Source organism: Saimiri boliviensis, chromosome 10 (genome assembly GCF_048565385.1).
Source record: "Saimiri boliviensis isolate mSaiBol1 chromosome 10, mSaiBol1.pri, whole genome shotgun sequence".
Classification (NCBI taxonomy): domain Eukaryota; kingdom Metazoa; phylum Chordata; class Mammalia; order Primates; family Cebidae; genus Saimiri; species Saimiri boliviensis.
The window spans coordinates 17219028-17233299 of NC_133458.1; the positions used below are offsets into that span (position 1 = coordinate 17219028).

At 47.3% G+C, this 14272-nt stretch overlaps 1 protein-coding gene across 1 annotated transcript in view; it reads left to right on the forward strand.

Annotated features, from left to right (window-relative positions):
• Positions 1–512: 512 nt before the first annotated feature.
• Positions 513–14272, forward strand: part of SLC37A3 (solute carrier family 37 member 3) — a 58785-nt gene continuing 45025 nt past the window's right edge. The window contains exon 1 of the mRNA XM_039472905.2: positions 513–625. The gene's annotated coding sequence lies outside the window, so the exon portion shown is untranslated. The remainder of the gene's footprint in view (positions 626–14272) is intronic.

The following is a 14272-nucleotide window of genomic DNA, read 5'->3' on the forward strand; positions in this document are numbered from 1 at the left end:
CCGAGGTGGGTGGATCACGAGGTCAAGAGATCGAGACCATCCTGGTCAACATGGTGAAACCCCGTCTCTACTAAAAATACAAAAAATTAGTTGGGCATGGTGGCGCATGCCTGTAATCCCAGCTACTCAGGAGGCTGAGGCGGGAGAATTGCCTGAACCCAGGAGGCGGAGGTTGCGGTGAGCCGAGATAGTGCCATTGCACTCCAGCCTGGGTAACAAGAGTGAAACTCCGTCTCAAAAATAAAAAACAAAAAACAAAAAACAAAACAAAACAAAAACAAAGACTGAATACCGCTCTTTTGAGGAAAAAAAGAGTATGCACCAGTTCTCCCAATATCATTTCTTCTGTCTCTGGTCTTTTGCAGCTAACTTTCCTGGCCGGGTCCTCAGCAGCTGGCTTCACTGGGGCCTCCGCCCTCCAGCCCTCTTCCGCTCTAGCGGGTGAGGCCGCGCCGCGGGACTACAACTCCCAGCGCGCCCGGGTACGGGAGGGTCACGTGGGCGCCCGGAAACCCTGGCCGCGGCGCCAGGGGTGAGCTGGCGGCGAGGGCGGCGGGCAGCAGAGCCCGGGCGGACCAGGCGAGCGGAACCGGGGCTGGAGAGCGGCGACCACAGAGTGTCTCGGGTGCGCGAGCCGTGATGCGTGGGGTCGGAGCCCTCCTAGGGGCGGGGGCGGGTCCAATCCGAGGGGCTTCCCGGGTCGGGAGGGCGGTGGCGGCCCCCTCCGTGGGTGGGGTGCCCGGGCAGGATCGGCCGCTCGCGCTTTCCATCCGCGCGGCAGGCCCGGGTCTGGAGTCCCGGCGGCCACGGGGGGGATCGCGAGGGGGAGGATGGGGAGGAGAAAGACCCCCGGGGGATGCTGCGGCCGGGCCGGGACCCACGCGGCGGCGGCTTTTGTGCTCGTAGCCAGCCTGCTCTCCAGCTGTGGGTCTGGGAGATTCTGATTTGACCAGAAAAGGGCTTGGCGTTCGGACCGGGAGAGAGGAGATGCTTTCCAGGTAGGTGGGGAGGCTTTTTGGGAAGGATGTATAGAGGTCAGAGAAGGAGAGTGGTCTCAGTGCAGTAACTGGCTTTGTTTTCTGGTAACTACCATGATCTCCGTCAAGGAATTTGGTCAAATTGTTCGTCATTCCCTCCTTATTCTTCTTCTCAGAGTGTGTTCTGTTTATTCTCGGTTTTGACGGGAGATAATGGGAATGTGTCCCCGGAGTTTTTAGTGTTTTCTTCAAATGGAAGATTGTAGGCTGTCTCGTGGTAACTCTTTACTGAAAGTTCATAGGGAGGAGTGGTTCCTGGAGTGAGCAAAAGCATTCAGTTGTTATCTTTTTGTCCACCACTTTATTTCTGCTTTACACAAGTTTATATACACATGTGATTATGATTTATATAAAATAGTAGTTGTTGAAGGGAATGCTTCAGTGCTTTGGTGCTTCAGTGATTTTTCAATTTGTTGGATGTTGCTTGTATACCAATCTCTATACTAAGAACGCCAAATAAATTATCTCATTTAATCAATACATGAGGAAATTGAGCTTCAGGTTGGGCTCGGTGTCTCCTGCCTGTAATCCCAGCACTTTGGGAGGCTGAAGCAGGTGAATCACTTGAGGTCAGGCGTTCAAGACCAGCCTGGCCAACTTGGTGAAACCCCGACTGTACTAAAAAGAAAAAAAACTAACCGGTTGTGGTGGTACACACCTGTAATCCCAGCTACTCGGGATGCTGAGGCAGAAGAATCATTTGAACCTGGGAGGTGGAGGTTGCAGGGAGCCAAGATCATGATCACGCCACTGCATTCCAGCCTGGGCAGCAGGGCCAGACTCTGTCTTTAAAAACAAACAAACAAACAAACAAACAAAAAAACTAGAAAGAAAGAAAGAAATTGAGATTCAGGGACGGGCGCGGTGGCCCAAGCCTGTAATCCCAGCATTTTGGGAGGCTGAGGCGGGTGGATCACGAGGTCAAGAAATCGAGACCATCCTGGTCAACATGGTGAAACCCCCGTCTCTTCTAAAAATACAAAAAAATTAGCTGGGCATGGCGGCGCGTGCCTGTAATCCCAGCTACTCAGGAGACTGAGGCAGGAGAATTGCCTGAACCCAGGAGGCGGAGGTTGCGGTGAGCCGAGATGGCGCCATTGCACTCCAGCCTGGGTAACAAGAGTGAAACTCCGCCTCAAAAAAAAAAAAAAAAAAAAAAAGAAAGAAAGAAATTGAGATTCAGAGAACTTACTTAAGTGGAGGGTCTTGGATTTCATACCTGGCTTGCCTCTTGAGAGACCCCATTCTTCTGTTAGTCTTTGATTTCCAGTTTCTGCCTAAGAAGGTGACACGGAAACAATGTAAAGTTAGGTTAGCAGTGTGTTGCTGCTTTCCAGCTGTCAGGATCAACTGCCTTGTTGATTGTTTAAGGTTCTGATTTGTCTCTGCTCATCAGTGGTAATGATATGTCACTGCAGTCATCATTAACTTGATTATAAATCGTTTGTGTGGAAGAGGGAAAGATCTTTATCTTGAAAACTAGTTGTCTTTGGAACATGTCCAAAAACAGGGAAGAAGAATGTGGTTTTGGAAATCCTGGAATGAGATTTTTATAGGTAAATGCCAGATATTTTATGTCTGTGGTAATGAGACAATTTAAGAAGAGAGGGCCGGGCGCGGTGGCTCAAGCCTGTAATCCCAGCACTTTGGGAGGCTGAGGCGGGTGGATCACGAGGTCGAGAGATCGAGACCATCCTGGTCAACATGGTGAAACCCCGTCTCTACTAAAAATACAAAAAACTAGCTGGGCTTGGTGGCGCGTGCCTGTAATCCCAGCTACTTAGGAGGCTGAGGCAGGAGAATTGCCTGAGCCCAGGAGGCGGAGGTTGCGGTGAGCCGAGATCGCGCCATTGCACTCCAGCCTGGGTAACAAGAGCGAAACTCCGTCTCAAAAAAAAAAAAAAAAAAAAAAAAAGAGAGAAAAATAAAATTACAGGAAGACATGAGTTATGAATAAAAAGGATTTATGTGGTACAAGCAAATGGCTTTATATAAGATAATGTGGGATAAAAAAGATGCTTGTGGCTGGGTGCGGTGGCTCATGCCCATAATCCCTGGGCTTTGGGAGGTCGAGGTGAGAGGATCTATCTCTTGAGGCCAGGAATTCAAGACCAGACTGGGTAACACAGCAAGGCCCTGTCTCTACAAAAGCTAAGAAAATTAGACAGATGTGATGGTGCCCACCTGAAATCCCAGCAACTCTGGAGGCTGAGGCAGGAGGATCGATCGCCTAAGCCTAGGTAGACTGCAGAGGCTGCAGTGAGCTATGATCACGCCACTGCAATCTAGCCCAGGTAACAGAGTGAGATCCTATCTCTGAAAAAACAAACAAACAAACAGATACTTGTATGAGTGTGAGCATTGAGATGATAAACTGCAGTGGATGCAGTACTGTCAAAGGTGAACTAAACTATCCATTTAATAATTTCCCACATTCTTCTTTACATTTTGAATACACATAATCTTTTTACTGTGCACCTTTAAACAGAAGTCTGAGAGGTTAGTAATTGCTCATCTAATGCCATCTAATGCCCCTCTCCTTTGAGTGTATAAGAGAACCACTCTTAACCAGTAAGATATTTCTTTTTCCCCATCCTGGATGTATACCTCTGAGTTTAAGGTGTGCCAGTTCTTTTATTTTTATTTATTTATTTATTTGAGACAGAGTCTCACTCTTGCCTAGGTTGGAGTACAGTGGGGGGATCTCGGCTCACTGCAACCTCTGTCTCCCAGCTTCAAGCAATTCTCCTGTCTCAGCCTCCCAAGCAGCTGGGACTACAGGCACCCACCACCTTGACTGGCTAATTTTTGTATTTTTAGTAGAGACGGGGTTTTGCCATATTCACTAGGCTGGTCTCGAACTCCTGACCTCAAATGATCCACCTGCCTCAGCCTCCCAAAGGGCCAAAGTGCTGGGATTACAGACGTGAGCCACCGTACTCTGCTTGTTTTAATTTTTTTGTAGCTCTTTTTAAATGTATGAGCGTGTGATAGTTCTAACTACTGTGTTTTACCCAGCTTGGAATATTTTCCTTTATTTTTTATTTTTTATTTTATTTTATTTTATTTTATTTTATTTTGAGACAGAGTTTCGCTCTTGTTACCCAGGCTGGAGTGCAATGGCGTGATCTCGGCTCACCGCAACCTCCGCCTCCTGGGTTCAGGCAATTCTCCTGTCTCAGCCTCCTGAGTAGCTGGGATTACAGGCACGCACCACCATGCCCAGCTAATTTTTTGTATTTTTATAGAGACGGGGTTTCACCATGTTGACCAGGATGGTCTCGATCTCTTGACCTTGTGATCCACCCACCTTGGCCTCCCAAAGTGCTGGGATTACAGGCTTGAGCCACTGCACCCGGCCTATTTTTTATTTTTGAGACAGAGTCTTGCTGTATTGTCAGGCTGGAGTGCAGTGGCATGATCTTCGCTCACTGTAACCTCCACTTCCCGGGTTCAAGTGATTCTCCAGCCCCAGCCTCCCGATTAGCTGGGACTACAGGCGTGAGCCACCACAAACGGCTAATTTTTGTATTTTTAGTAGAGACAGGGTTTCATCATGTTGGCCAGGATGGTCTTGATCTCTTGACCTCATGATCCACCCGCCTCGGCCTCCCAAAGTGCTAGGATTACAGGTATGAGCCGTTGTGCGCGGCTGGAATATTTTCTATTTTAACCTTCCCTTTTAAGTGATATAATATAGGATCTAGAATCAGGTCCGAGTTTGAATGTGCACTCCATCTCTTAAGAGAGATTGCTTTTTTAAAAAATGTTTTGAGACCGGGTGTTTCTCTGTCACCCAGGCTGGAGTGCAGTGGTGCAGTAATGGTTGACTGCTGCCTCAGCCTCCTGGGCTCAAGTGATCTTCCCACTTCAGCCTCCCAAGTAGATGGGGCCCCAGGTGTGCACCACCATGACTGGGTAATTTTTGTATTTTTTGTAGAGATGGGCTCTCCCAGTGTTACCATGGTTGGTCTTAAACGCCTGAGCTCAAGTGATCCTCCCACCTCCACCTCCCAGAGTGCTGGGATTATAGGCTTGAGCTACTGGACCAGACCTAGAGATTTCTTTCTTTATGTTTTTTTATTTTTGAGGTGGAGTCTCACCCTCATCACACAGGCTGGAGTGCAGTAGTGTGATCTCAGCTCACTGCAACCTCCGCTTCCCGGGTTCAAGCAATTCTTCTGCCTCAGCCTCCTGAGTAGCTGGGATTACAGGCGTGCACCATCATGCCTGGCTAATTTTTATATTTTTAGTAGAGACGGGGTTTCACCATGTTAGCCAGGGTAGTCTTGAACTCCTGACCTCAGATGATCCACCTGCCTTGGCCTCCCAAAGTGCTAGGATTACAGGCGTGAGCCACCATGCCTGGTGAGATTACTTTCCTTTTTTCTTCTGAGACGTAGTCTCACTCTGTTGCCCTGGCATGTGATGTTGGCTCACTGCAACCTCCATCCCCTGGGATTCAAGTGATTTTCCTGCCTCAGCCTCTGAGTAGCTGGGATTATAGGTGCCTGCCAACATGCCCAGCTAATTTTTGTATTTGTAGTAGAGACAAGATTTCACCATCTTGGCCGGGCTGGTCTTGAGCTCCTGACCTCTTGATCTACCCACCTTGGCCTCCCAAAGTGCTGGGATTGCAGGCGTCAGCCACCACACCTGGCTGATTACTTTCTAATATCTGTTTTCTCATCTGTAAAATATTGAGAGAACTAAATGCAGTGATGTATGGTAAGTACCTAGCATGGTGTCTGGCACTGTGTAAGCATTCAGTGTTCTGCCGTCAGTCAACCAATTTATTCATTTAAAATAAACTTAAAAAAATTTTTTTTTATTTTATTGAGACGGAGTTTCGCTCTTGTTACCCAGGCTGGAGTGCAATGGCGCGATCTCGGCTCACTGCAACCTCTGCCTCCTGGGTTCAGGCAATTCTCCTGCCTCAGCCTCCTGAGTAGCTGGGATTACAGGCACGCGCCACCATGCCCAGCTAATTTTTTGTATTTTTAGTAGAGACGGGGTTTCACCATGTTGACCAGGATGGTCTCGATCTCTTGACCTCGTCATCCACCCGCCTCGGCCTCCCAAAGTGCTGAGATTACAGGCTTGAGCCACTGCGCCCGGCCTGAGTAATTTGTTGTTGTTGTGATGGAGTTTCACTTTGTGGCCCAGGCTGGAGTGCAGTGGCGTGATATCAGCTCATTGCAACCTTCAATTCCTGGGTTCAAGTGATTCCTGCCTCAGCCTTCTTAGTAGTTGGGATTATAGGTGTGTGCCACCACGTTTGGCTAAGTTTTGTATTTTTAGTAGAGATGGGGTTTCCCCATGTTGGCCAGGCTGGTCTCAAACTTCTCACCTCAGGTAATCTACCCACCGCGGCGTCCCAAAGTGCTGGGATTACAAGCATGAGCCGCTGCACCCAGTCGTATCCTTTGAGTTTTATACCTTAGGCATATAATACTAATTGGAAAGTAATGAATTAAAGCAAAACCCAACCTCTGCAGTTAGTTATTGGCTCAGGCAGCCTCCTCCTCCATCCGTAGCCTCCTGTTACCAACCCATCTGTCAGCCCCGCCCCTCCCCAGCCCTAAGCATCTATTTACCTGCAGAGGTTAGACAGGCTTTGAAGGCTCTAGCAAATAATCTGTATTTTTGTCTGAGTCTTGGGAAGCCAGGAAAGGGTTTTAAGCAGAAACTGTCAAGGTAGGCAGGTGGGAGATGCTGCTGGTGGTTTATCTTAGGGTGGTGGCAGTGAGGGTGGAGAGAAGAGGGTGGTGGTGAAGAGGGCCAGAACTGAGAGGCTGGGGAGTGAGCTTATCCATATGGATGTTGGGATTTGGGATATTTTGGAGGTGAAAAGTACTGGATTTAGTACTGGATTGGATGCAGAAGTTAAAGGAAAAGAAGTAAAGGATACCTCGTAGTTACCTTGGTCAACTGTAAGGAATGGCGGTGCCTTAGCTGAAGTGGGAAGGATGTTGCAGGTGATTAGCGACTATCTGGGCTGGACTGGAGGAGGTTAGTCGCTTTCACATGGACACCTTTCAGTCCCACTGGAGTGTAGCTCCAGCCAGAGACCTTCAGTTGTCTTAGTGCTTGGATGCTGTCCACTGAGGGTTCCAAGTTGGGAAAAAGAAAGGGAGGGGGGTTCTCCGTAAGGAGAGTTTCTTGTACAGGTCACCAAAATGTTGCAGGTGATCAGTGACTATCAGGGCTGGTGGTACAGGCAGTCAGAAGAATTTACCAAGACAGTTTTAGGTATAGAAAGGCAGATTTATTAGAGAAGGTATGAGAGTGTGTTTCAAGGAAGCAACAGGCAGGTATATGTGTCCTGGACCACGAAGAAAGGTAGACAGAACTTCTCTGCTTACTCTTTTTGCTCTCCGTTGCTCCCACCAGCCTGACTCTTTTTCTCTAATTATAACTCCACAGGGGAGGGATAGATTTGGAGGGAGAAATGAAGAGTTCTGTTTTGTTTTATTTGAAACGGAGTCTCACTCCGTTGCCCAGCCTAGAGTACAGTGGTCTGATCTTGGCTCACTGCAACCTCCGCCTCCCCAGTTCAAGTGATTCTTCTGCCTCAGCCTCCCGAGTAGCTGGGATTACAAGGTGCTTGCCACCATGACCGGCTACTTTTTGTATTTTTAGTAGAGACAAGAGTTTCGCCGTGTTGGCCAGGCTAGTCTTGATCTCCAGATCTGGTCTCCTGAAGTGCTGGGATTATAGGCGTGAACCACCATGCCCAGTTTAAGAGTTTTGTTTTAGATCCATGGAGGGATATTAAGTGATCATTTGGATCCTGGAGGATCTAAGTTAGAGTCATGAACCTGGGACTTTTTTTTTTTTTTTTTTTTTTTTTTAAATACGGGGTTTCACCATGTTGGTCAGGCTGGTCTCAAACTGCTGACTTTGTGATCCACCTGCCTTGGCATCCCAAAGTACTGGGATTACAGGCGTGAGCCACTGTGCTCAGTGAATCTGGGAATTCTTGACTTAAAGGCATGATACTGGAGCAAGGAGGAGAGAAAGATGTTGGAAGTTTAAAAAGAGAAGTGTGAAATTGCTGTCTCAGATTGAGAAAGCAAAATTACTGGGAAGTAGTAATTGCTTGCTGGGCAGTGTTGCATGCTCTTTTGTGGTTTGTGGTTTGAATCTAAAAAGTGAAATCAGCCTGCTTGTGTGATTTTTCTGTGGCAAAACTCAGCTGCTTGGGTGCAGGAAAGGAGGTGGACAGAGACAAGGAAGGGCACTATAGCTTCTAAGTTGCCAAGGAAGAAAATGAGGACAGGAGGGGGATGGATAAGGGAAAAGTGCGGTTACTGAACCGGGAGGCTTGTGGAGGTCAAATGACTGTTGAGGCGTGGTGGATTCAGGTACTTGATCTGCAAGGACAGGAAGTAGGAGGTTTGGAAAGCTTTCAGCCTTGCGTGTTTTTATTGGGTGATGGAGGAAAAGGGTGGTGGTGAAGAGAACCCGAACTGAGAGGCTGGGGTGGGAGCTTATCCACCTGTCTGAGGGGATGGAGGCTGGGTGACGGTGGCACAGGAGTGCTGGGGAGATCAGTCCCTGACTTAATATGGGGAACAGCAGGCTGTAAAGCCCCAGGGTGTGAGCTTCAAAGAAGCCTGGGTCTTGCCAGGAAGATAAAGATCTGGAAATGGCCTCAGGGAAACAAAGAGAATGGGACCCCTTGTGTCCTTGAGGTCTGTAGGTTGTGGGAGGAAAGATTGCTCCTCTTGAGAGGCCTTAGGGGAAGTGAAGCTATCAGGGGAGTGCCAGGAATCTTACAAGGATATTGTGCTGCTGACTATGTAACTAGATATCCAGAGAGTAAAAGATATGGGATTTGCTAACCACGTATCTCTGTTTCCAGAGAGCATGGTCAAAAGGGCCAGGGGGGCCGGGCGCGGTGGCTCAAGCCTGTAATCCCAGCACTTTGGGAGGCCGAGGCGGGTGAACCACGAGGTCGGGAGATCGAGACCATCCTAGTCAACATGGTGAAACCCCGTCTCTACTAAAAATACAAAAAATTAGCTGGGCATGGTGGCGCTTGCCTGTAATCCCAGCTACTCAGGAGGCTGAGGCAGGAGAATTGCTTGAACCTAGGAGGCAGAGATTGCGGTGAGCCGAGATCGCGCCATTGCACTCCAGCCTGGTAACAAGAGGGAAACTCCGTCTCAAAAAAAAAAAAAAAAAAAAAAAAAAAGGGCCAGGGGTGGGGTGCGTGGGAAGACTGGGCAGATGAGATGAATGGGGCAGAGTGGGCGTGTGGTGGCTTCATGGATGTCATCTCCTTTCCTGCTAACTATTCCCCTGCCCACTCTGCAGTCGACTTTCTCTCTTTACAGAGTTTCTAATATAAGACAGTTGGTTTTTCTCTTTCTTTCTTTTTTCTGGAGGCAGGATCTTCCTCTGTCACCTAGGCAGGAGTACAGTGGCATCATCATAGCTCACTGCAGCCTTGAAGGCCTGGCCTCAAGTAATCCTCCTGCCTCAGCCTCCCTAGTAGCTAGGACTACAGTGCATGCCACCACATCTGGCGAATTTTTAAATTTTTTGTAGAGTCGGGGTCTGTTGCCCAGGCTGATCTTGAACTCTCAGCCACAAGTGATCCTCTTGCCTTGGCCTCTGAAGTACAGCTTTATATTTGGGTTGCAAAGGACTCTAAACACCACTATAGAAAGTGAAATTAGAAATAATAATTGGGGCCGGGCGCGGTGGCTCAAGCCTGTAATCCCAGCACTTTGGGAGGCCGAGGCGGGTGGATCACAAGGTCGAGAGATCGAGACCAACCTGGTCAACATGGTGAAACCCCATCTCTACTAAAAATACAAAAAGTTAGCTGGGCATGGTGGCGCGTGCCTATAATCCCAGCTACTCAGGAGGCTGAGGCAGGAGAATTGCCTGAACCCAGGAGGTGGAGGTTGCGGTGAGCTGAGATCGCGCCATTGCACTCCAGCCTGGGTAACAAGAGCGAAACTCCGTCTCAAAAAAAAAAAAAAAAAAAAAAGAAATAATAATTGGGGAAAATTTTATATCCCAAAGCAGCATTGTAGAAGGCAACATCGTCGCCAGGCGAGGTGGCTCACGCCTGTAATCCCAGCACTTTGGGAGGTCGAGGTGGGCAGATCACAAGATCAGGAGATCGAGACCATCCTGGCCAATGTAGGTAAAACCCTGTCTTTACTAAAAAAATACAAAAAAAAAAAAAAAAATAGGTGGGCATGGTGGTGCACTCCTGTAATCCCAGCTACTCGGGAGGCTGAGGCTGGAGAATTACTCGAACCCAGGAGGCAGAGATTGCAGTGAGCCAAGATTTCAGTGAGCCAAGATCATGCCACTGCACTACAGCCTGGATGACAGTGCGAGACTCTGTCTCAAAAAAAGAAAAGGCAACATTGCCTTTCATCTGGACATGTTGCTGCAGTGAGAAGTCATTTTTTACTTAGCAGTGATTGCACACTATTGTAACCACCCGATGGGTTCACCTTGCCTGCTGCCTAGACAGTGCCAATTTATCAAGACGGAAATTGCAATGGCAAAACTGTAATTCACACAGATCTGATTGTGCAGGAGACCGGAGTTTCATTATTACTCAAATCAGTCTCCCTGAGAGAGATCAGAGTTTTGAAAGATAATTTGGTGGGTAGGGCTTGGGAAGTAGGGAGTACTGATTGGTCAGGTTGGAGATGGAATCATAGGGGGTTGAAGTGAAGTTTTCTTGCTGTCTTCTGTTCCTGGGTGGGCTGGTAGAATTAGTTGAGCCAGATTAGCGGTCTCTGTGGTGTCAGCTGATCTCTTGAGTGTAGGGTCTGCAAAAGACCCCAAGCACTGATCTTAGGTTTTACAATAGTGATGTTATCCCTAGGAGCAATTTGCCGAGGTTCAGTCTTGGAACCAGAGAGGCTGCATGACCCCTAAATTGTTCTTTCTTTTCTTTTCTTTTGACAGTCTCACTCTGTGGCCCAGGCTGCAGTGCAGTGGTGTGATCTTGGCTCACTGCGGCCTCTGACTCTTAGATTAAGTGATTCTTGTGCCTTGACCTCCTGAGTAGCTGGGAGTTACAGGTGTGTGTCACCACTCCCGGCTAATTGTTTTGTATTTTAGTAGAGATGGGGTTTTGCCATGTTGGCCAGGCTGGTCTTGAACTCCTGACCTCAAGTGATCCGCCTGCCTCAGTCTCCCAAAGTGCTGGGATTACAGGTGTAAGTCACTGCACCCAACCTGGCTAATATATATTTTTTTATTTTTTGTAGAGATAGAGTTTTGCTCTCTGTCTCTACTAAAAAATACAAAAATTAGCTGGGCGTGGTGACATGTGCCTATAGTCCCATCTACTCAGGAGGCTGAGGCAGGAGAATTGCTTGAACCCGGGAGGTGGAGGTTGCGGTGAGCCGAGATCATGCCACTGCGCTCCAGCCTGGTGACAGAGCAAGATTCTGTCTCAGAAAAAAATAAATAAATAAATAAAAGAGACCAAAGATGGAGTATTGCTGTGTTGCCCAGGCTGGTCTCAAACTCCTGAACTCCATCAATCCACTTGCCTCAGCCTCCCAAACTGCTGATATTACAGGGTGAGCCACTGTGCCTGGCTGGTAACTATAGTTAATATCAATGTACTCTATTTTGAAAATTGCTAAAAGAGTAGATGTTAAGTTTTCTCACAACAAAAAATAAGTTGGTGAGGTAATACATATATTAACTAGCTTGATTGAGCCATTCCACAATGTGCACATATTTTAAAACATGTACGTGATAAATATGTGCAATTTTATTAGTCAATTAAAAATACTGTAATGTTAAAATTCTTGTTGCTGTCAACTATTAGTTGATAATTGTGTATTCAGTATTCATGGATAGCGTCTCCAAACCTACCTCTGTAACACCCTGAACATGGCCAGTCTTGTCTGACTTTGGAAGCTAAGTATGGTGGGGCCTGGTTAGTGCTTGGGTGGGACACTGCCTGGGAATACTGGTTGTGGTAGGCTTTTTTTTTTTGAGACAGTATCGCTCTTGTTACCCAGGCTGGAGTGCAATGGCGCGATCTCGGCTCACCGCAACCTCCGTTTCCTGGGTTCAAGCAGTTCTCCTGCCTCAGCCTCCCGAGTAGCTGGGACTACAGGCGTGCGCCACCATGCCCAGCTAATTTTTTGTATTTTTAGTAGAGACGGGGTTTCACCATGTTGACCAGGATGGTCTCGATCTCTCGACCTCGTGATCCACCCGTCTTGGTCTCCCAAAGTGCTGGGATTACAGGCATGAGCCACTGCACCCGGCCTAGTTAATTTACATTTTATGAGTGGAATTTTATAGTCTTACTCTGCTCATAATTTTATTGACATTTTCCAAGAAGAATGACTTTAAAATGAAATTAGTTAAATTCTACTGATTTGGAATTGATCCTTGGCAGATCAGTGGCTAAAATCATTATCTAAATACATCAAATACATTGTTACTTTTAGCCTTACAACACTCAAGTGAGAGAAGCCATTTTATGGATGACCAGGTGTGAGTTATAGAGCATGACTGGTCTAAGGGCTAACAGCTAGGAAGGAAAACAACTGTAATGTGTACATAATTGTAACCACCTCAACTTTGTTTCTTTTATCTATAAGCTGCGAGAATGGCCTTTCTGCTGGGTCTCTTAGGCTTTAAGGCAGGCGTCCCCAAACTGTGGCCCCTTGAGGCCATTTATCCCTCCCCCCCGCCCACTCCCACGCTTCAGGAAAGGGCACCTCTTTCATTGGTGGCCAGTGAGAGGAGCACCAGTATGTGGCGGCCCTCCAACAGTCTGAGGCTCGGACAGTGAACTGGCCCCCGTGTAAAAAGTATGGGGACGCCTGCTTTAAGGTTTGGGTGCATCTGCTGAGCTGTGGCTAGTGAAAGTAAGTAATGTAACAGTTCCAGTGAACATTGATCTGAGAGCCAAGCCCTGTGGCTCTCTCTTTAGTATTGGGAGCTCTTGAATGTGTTCCCTACCTTGACTACTGTTGTATATTTATCCTACAAACCATTTTGTGGATTTTTTTCCCTGTATATGCGGATAAATTACGTTACATTTTTTGATGCCGGGGGGCAGGCAAGGTCTTACTCTGTGGTACAGACTGGAGTACAGTGATGTGATCATAGCTCACTGCCCCTTTGAACCCCTGGGCTCAAGCGATCCTCCTGCCTTAGCCTCCTGAGTATCTGGGACCACAGATGTGAACTACTAAGCTTGGCTGTTTTTTATTTTTAGTTTTTGTAGAGGTGGGATCTCACTCTACAGCAAAGCCTGTTCTCAAACTCTTGGGCTTAAGTGATCCTCCTGCCTTGGCCTCCCAGAGTATGGGGATTACAGGCATGAGTCACCATACCCGGCCTAACTTATAGTACTTTTCTAATGCTGTGGGTGTTTCCCTTCCATTATAAAAATTAAATAAATGTTTGTTGTAGGCTTTTTAAGAAAAGTATTTGGAAGAAAATCAAAATTATCCATCATTTCACTACCCAGAGAGAACCGATAGATTCCCTATTTATTTATTTAATTAATTAATTTTTTTTTTGAGATGGAGTTTCGCTCTCGTTACCCAGGCTGGAGTGCAATGGCGCGATCTCGGCTCACCGCAGCCTCCGCCTCCTGGGCTCAGGCAATTCTCTTGCCTCAGCCTCCTGAGTAGCTGGGATTACAGGCACGCACCACCATGCCCAGCTAATTTTTTGCACTTTTAGTAGAGACGGGGTTTCACCATGTTGACCAGGATGGTCTCGATCTCTCGACCTCATGATCCACCTGCCTCGGCCTCCCAAAGTGCTGGGATTACAGGCTTGAGCCACCGCACCCGGCTAGATTCCCTATTTATTTGTATGTATTATATAAACACAGTTGAGTTGATTAGATTTATAACCAGCTCCCACTTATTTGCACTTGACATTTTTTCATGTCATTACAAAGTCTTTTACTTCATGACAAATAATTATAAATGATTTAGCCATTTGGACGTACCGTAATTTATTTAATTCCTCTGTTGTATATTTAGATTGGTTCTGGAGACTCCTAACTGGAGTAATTAAGTTTAGCTGCTTACTTTATGCTTAATTATTCTTGGATATCAGAGCATGGGTACAGCTTTTAGAGAGTACAATCAAATGAAAAGGCACTGGGGCTGGGCACAGTGGCTTATTGCCTGTAATCCCAGCACTTTTGGAGGCCAAGGTGGCAGATATCTTTGAGCTCAGGAGTTCGAGACCAGCCTGGGCAA